This window comes from Delphinapterus leucas, chromosome X (genome assembly GCF_059928025.1).
Source record: "Delphinapterus leucas isolate spDelLeu-1000000601 "Yukka" chromosome X, BTC_Dleu_Yukka2, whole genome shotgun sequence".
NCBI classification, from domain to species: Eukaryota; Metazoa; Chordata; class Mammalia; order Artiodactyla; family Monodontidae; genus Delphinapterus; species Delphinapterus leucas.
Window position 1 is genome coordinate 86,890,152 of NC_143150.1, and position 5,916 is coordinate 86,896,067.

Here is a 5,916-nt window from a genome sequence, read left to right on the forward strand (position 1 = left end):
TATAAAGCAGAAACTAACACACCATTGTAAAGCAATTATACTCCAATAAACATGTATAAAAAACCAAAAAATAATGTCATGTCTTCTATTAGCATACTTAATTTTTCCTCTGTTTTCTTCAACATGTAGAATACTTTTATAATAGCTGTTTTAATGTCCTTCTCAGGTAACTTTATCACCTGTGTTATTTCTGAGTCTGTTTTATATTGATTAATTTTTCTCTTCATTACTGATTCCATATTCTGCCTCTGTGCATGACTAATAACTTTTTACTGATGCCAGACATTGTGAATTTTATCTTCTTAGGTTACGAATTTTATAATAACAGTAGTAATAATTCGTTTAAGTGATCTTGAGCTTCGTACCGGGACACAGATGAGTTACTCGGAAACAGCTTTATCCTTTTCAGGCATGCTTTCAAGCATTATTAAGAGGGGACCAGAACAGTCTTTAGTCTAGGGTGAATTTTCCTGACTACCAGGGTAATACCTAGCTGAGAAATCCATCCAATACCCTGAATAGTTTGAGGTTTTGTCACCTCTGGCAGGTGAGAAGATAAACTATTTCCACCCCGCTGAGAGCTCTGAAGTCATCCACCCATTCCTTTTTGGTGGTTCTTTTCCCAGCCAGAATTCAGCAGGAGACTCCCAAGGGAACCCTCTGCAGCTCTCCAAGCTCTCTCTCTCTTTCTCTCTCTCTGCAGTCCTCCCCCATCCATCCAGCTCCCTTTTCTCTGGTCCTGTGCTCTAGGAATTCTAGCTGCCTTGGCCTCCCTGAATGCTGAACTCTGTTTCCTCAGCTCTGGGAGAATGCTGGCCTCTGTCTGGGTTCCCTCTCCCTGAACTGAAGCCGGGAAAGCCTCTCCAGGAAGTAAACTTGGAGAAATTGTAGTGCACACCACATTTTTCCCCATCTCTCAGGTATCAACATCCTGCATGCCTGTTGTACCACATCCGAAAACTGTCACTTCCAATTTTCTAGTTATTTAAAGTGGGAGGATAAATCCAGACCCTGTTACTCCATCATGGCCAAAACCAATTCTTAGTTCAGTCTTAATTAGTCCTTGAATGCTCTGTTTAGAGGATCAGTTATCTTTCTCATATGACGTGTGTGCGTGCTGTGATGAAGAGGTTGAGGGAAACTCCTGAGGTTCTGTCAGTGTAAAGATGTAACTGCTGTTGCTATCCTGACAATTACCACTGTTGATGATGATGAGAAGGCATCATGTGTAAAGCATGTGGCAGCTGAGCATGAGTTAAAGAGCACCTGCTATACTAGAGGCGGAAGAGAATGTTGTTTTACGTCAGGACAGAGTCAGAGAGCACAGTGTGTGAATCCAGGCTTTGCCATGAACTAGTGGAGAGACCCTGGGCAAGCTGTCTAACTCTTTGATACCTCAGTCTCCTTGCCCATTGTTCTATTAGCAGAATCAGGGGTGAATGTGGCCTGTTGCAGCCACGCAAAGGAGGGAGTGCCAGGAAGGAGGTTGTGAAGGGTCAGCTGGGGCAAGGGGCAGAGGATTCCTAGAACGTGGGGCCTCAGAATGCCTTGCCCAGCAGCAGGCAGAGGTGGGTTCAGCCTTGGACATGATCCTGCAGGTGACTAAGAGGTCTCTGGAGGACAAGACCCACAGGATGGATTCTCCAGCCCACAGGACATGCACAGAGAGGAGTGGTCACTGAGACTGAGAGTACTCCGAATATCTGGTCTTTCCAATTCATGCGGTGGGGACCACATTTCTTTCCGGGATTACGCAGAGGCGGTCTTGATTGGCTTTGACTGTGTTTCTGATGTCAGTGGCTACTGCTGTCACTGACATTGATGTGGAATAAGGCACAGACAGGGGTAATGGGCAGGAGCTCTGTGACCAGACAGACCTGGGTATGAGTATGGTGTTTCCCCCTCTGGTGAGCTTGAGTAAGTTAGTGAGCTGATGCACAGTACATCAGTTTACTCATCTGTAAAATAGTGATTAATAATAATAACCACCTCCCAAGGATGTTAGAAGGAGTTAACTGATGGTTAAAATAGAGCATCTCTGGAAACAATAATAATGACAAAAACATTAATAATACTGGCTAATATTTATCTCACATTTATTCTGTGCCAGGCCCTGCGAAAACTCTTATTGGGATCATCTCACTTACACCTCGTGAAAGCTTGTGCGGATTGATACTATTACACAGTGGAGAAGGTGGAGGAACAGAGAGAGAAAGGGAATGAACCAGTCACACAGCTGATATGAAGAGGACAAGCTGAGATCGACACTCAGGAAAATGCCAGAACCAGTGCCAGTGTTCGGGCTGGGCCGTGGAGAGATCTATTCCAGATGGGGCTCTGCTGGGGCTGAAAAGTAGAAGAAGGAATCAGAGTGGGCTGCTGTGGGCAGTGAGTACTGGGAAGATACACCGAGTGGACGAAGGGGTTGAAGGGCAGCGATGATGCCTACCGACGCGGGGGATTGGAGTGTCGACTGAGGACCCTAGGAACGGAGGAGAAAGAGGACTGTATGGGAATCAGAGGGAACATCACTGGCTGAGAACAAGGACCCTTCTGGATGTTAATGTTAACTCCTGAATTTGTTCGTTCATTCATTCACTCATTCATTACTTCACAAACCATTTCCTGAGCTCCTGCTGTCTTCTAAAAGGGCTCCAAAAAGGAGCGCTCAGACTCAATCCTGCTCCCAGACATATTGTTCTACATGACTTACACAGAGATAGACTGAACCACAATTTTTGTGAATTTAATTTCTATCATTAAAAAAAAGAAGAAGAATATGACAAGAACCCAGACTTCCGGCTTCTCTGGGAAAATCACAACCCCTGCCCATGCAGGGGTCTCATTCCTGCACAAAGATAGTAGGCAATAGCAGCATTGTGGATGCCCCCTCAGACAGGGTAAGGGTCTGGGGTCTGCGCCAGCCCCATCTTCTCTATCGTACCCACACGCTGGCCTCTGCCTGGGTTCCCGCTCCCTGCACTGATGCCTGGAAATCCTCTCCAGAAGTAGGCTGGGGGAAAGTGTAGTGCTCACCTCATTTTCCCCCTTTTCTCAGGTATCAGCATCCTGCATGCCTGTTGTAGTGCATCTGAAGACCGTCACTTCCAAAGTTTTAGTTACTTAAAGTGGGAGGATAAATCCAAACCTGCTCATTCATCATGGGCAGAACCAATTCCTAAGTCAGTCTTAATTAGTCCTTGAATGCTGTGTTCAGAGGATCGGTTATCTTACTCGTCTGACATGTGTGTGTGTCCTGTGATGAAGAGGTTGAGGGATGCTCCCAAGGAGTTTACATCAGTGTAAAGATGTAACAACTGTCGATATCCTGACAATTACCACTATTTATGATGCTGAGGAGGTTGTTGTGAGGGTCTGGGGTCTGCACCAGCCCCATCTTCTCTATCGTACCCACACCGGAAGCCGATTGGCAGGGAACATTTACCATACCCATGTGCTGCCCTTCCCTACCCTCACATGAGCTGCGCTCCCTAATGCACAATAACTGCCTGGCCCTGGGGCGTGTAAATTTGAGAACCCTGTTGCTGGAGACCCTCCAGATGCCCTCACACAAAAATGCTCTGTGGTACAGGTATTGTTTTCACCACATGACTTTGCTTTAGACAGAGTTATTCAAATAATACGTGAACAAGTGGCTGCTGTGAAAGATTCCATTAGTACATCAGTACATGGACTACACAGGTCATCACATTCCTCCACATTCTCTGCTTCCTGGGCCTACCAGTGGGGCTAGTTATAGGTGCTTCCTTGCTCCTTTCAAAAAATATTTCTCTGTATTTAAACCACACACAAACACACACACACACACACACACACACACAGAAGGCCCCACTATGAGCATCTCCCATTTGCTTCCCCTCCCACCTAATAACAGCATGTCCTGAAGAAGATCCCTCTGATCAGTACACACTGGTCCCCTCATGCTGTTCCATGGCCAGTGTGTGCTCCATGGTATAACATGAACCACTCACCGTTTGTTTACAACCCAACCATCATCGACTCTTAATGGACATAAAGAGGTTTTACACAATTGTTTGCTACTATCTTCCTTCTACACACAACTCTGTGAATGTGTGTGTTGATTATACATTTTTAAAGTGGAGCTGCTGGGTCAAAACTCAGTCATTCACCAATCATCCACTGAGCACCTACTATGTGCTGGGCACTGGGGAGACTGGCCGTACTAGACAAAAAAAAAGAGTCTCTGCCCTCACCGACCTAGCATTGTAAGGATTTTTCACTTTGATACATGCTGCCACGATGCTGTCCATCAGTGGTGCAGGAGAAGTAAAGCTTGTTTACTGGCTCCTCACATCACTCTTGGGGCAGACGCTCTGCTGCAGTGAACAGGATGCTTAGACCTTTGCTCCCTTCAAGATCTTCAGGGTCTGGCGATGAAGACTGTTCGTTTGGATGTGTTGGGGGGTAAGGAAGGAGGGAGAGAAGGGAAGGAACAGTTCACAAATAACGTGGTGGAGGGAGGTAGGAATCCTAGAGTCCACCACTTAGTTGTGTAGGAGGGACGCTGAGCCTGGTTAGAAATGCAAATTCTCGGGCCCCACCAAGGACCCACAGAATCAGAAACTCGGGGATGGGGGGTGGCAATCAGTGTTTTAACAAGCCCTCCAGGTGACTGCGATGCATGCTACAGTTTCACATTCACATTAGACCCACCAGAATAACCGCAGGACTGAAGTGAGAAACAGCACCTCCTCCCCCCACCGCCCCGGGGTATCACCTCCTTGGGGGTGTCCGGTTCACCCCTTCATTTCTACCTGGTCACATTCAGGTGGGGATGGCAACGGGGCGAGAGATTGGCTCCAGGATTGCGGGGCCAGAAAGCGTTCTGGGCGCTGATTGGTCGCCGCGAGATGGCCGGAATAAGCTCTTCCGGTGCGCAAAGCGGAGCCGGAAGTCCCGCTATTCCCTCCCCCTCCCCGCGCAAGGCGGTAGCCGAGTTGGAGTTCAGGGCGGGAGCGTGTTCGTGTGCGCGCTGGCATTTTCAGAATGTACATTTCTCTGAGTTGGCCCACTCCAGAACTGGCTGTCCCGACGGGCATAGCTAGAAAGGGCGAGGATTCCGCTAGGGTACATGTACGGGGTAACAGAACGGTGACAGAGCCCATGGTCTTTATCTCATGTAGTCAGTGTCCTTGGGACCCCTGGGAGATGTCCCCTTTCCTAACGGAACCGAAGGCACGGTAGTCCTTTCCACCGATTACAGTCAAGGACAGAGGCCTGCCCCTCACCAGGCCTTCTGATCCCAGTCTGGAGCTTTATCCCTCCTGCCCGTTGGGAGACTGTGGCTGGCTTGCCCCACTAGGCCTATCCTGTATTACCCAGGGAGGCACAAGCAATCACAAGGCCCAGCACAGAGAAAACTTATTGTAGTGCTCCCTGTTACAGTGGTGTCACTGCATGGAGGTAACTTTCCAAGTAGGAAGACTTTTTCCCAAATCCAAGACTCCAGAGAATTGCGAGGGTTTCATCCTAACTTTGTCCTCCCTCCCTTTGGGCACCGGCCAGCAATGGTCCGTGGGCATCTACATCCGCTGTTCCCCGATCCCACCACCAAGGGGCGCGCGAGATGAAACGGTTCTGTCGTGGAACGTACCACTGAGGGGTAGAGGGAAGTCCTTCGAGTCGGGAAGGAACCATTCGGGAGGGGGCGTCCGTTCTGGAATAATCCATTGAGCTCTGTGACAACACTGAGGGTCCCCTTACACCGCGTCGGGCATCGACCACGGGTCCCAGAGGAGGCACTCAGGGCGCCGCTGGGTCCATCCCCATTGTAACCGCTCCATCTTCCCGGCACATTCGAGGCCGATGGGACACCGGGTTCTCAGCCTGCAGCCTTCTTTTCTATCTACTCCAGGGTCACCCCTTCGTTTCTGC

General features: G+C 48.7%; 1 pseudogene; it reads left to right on the forward strand.

Annotated features, from left to right (window-relative positions):
- LOC149744318 (uncharacterized) overlaps window positions 1-5,715 on the forward strand; it is a 37,247-nt pseudogene extending 31,532 nt beyond the window's left edge.
- Window positions 5,716-5,916: the final 201 nt, after the last annotated feature.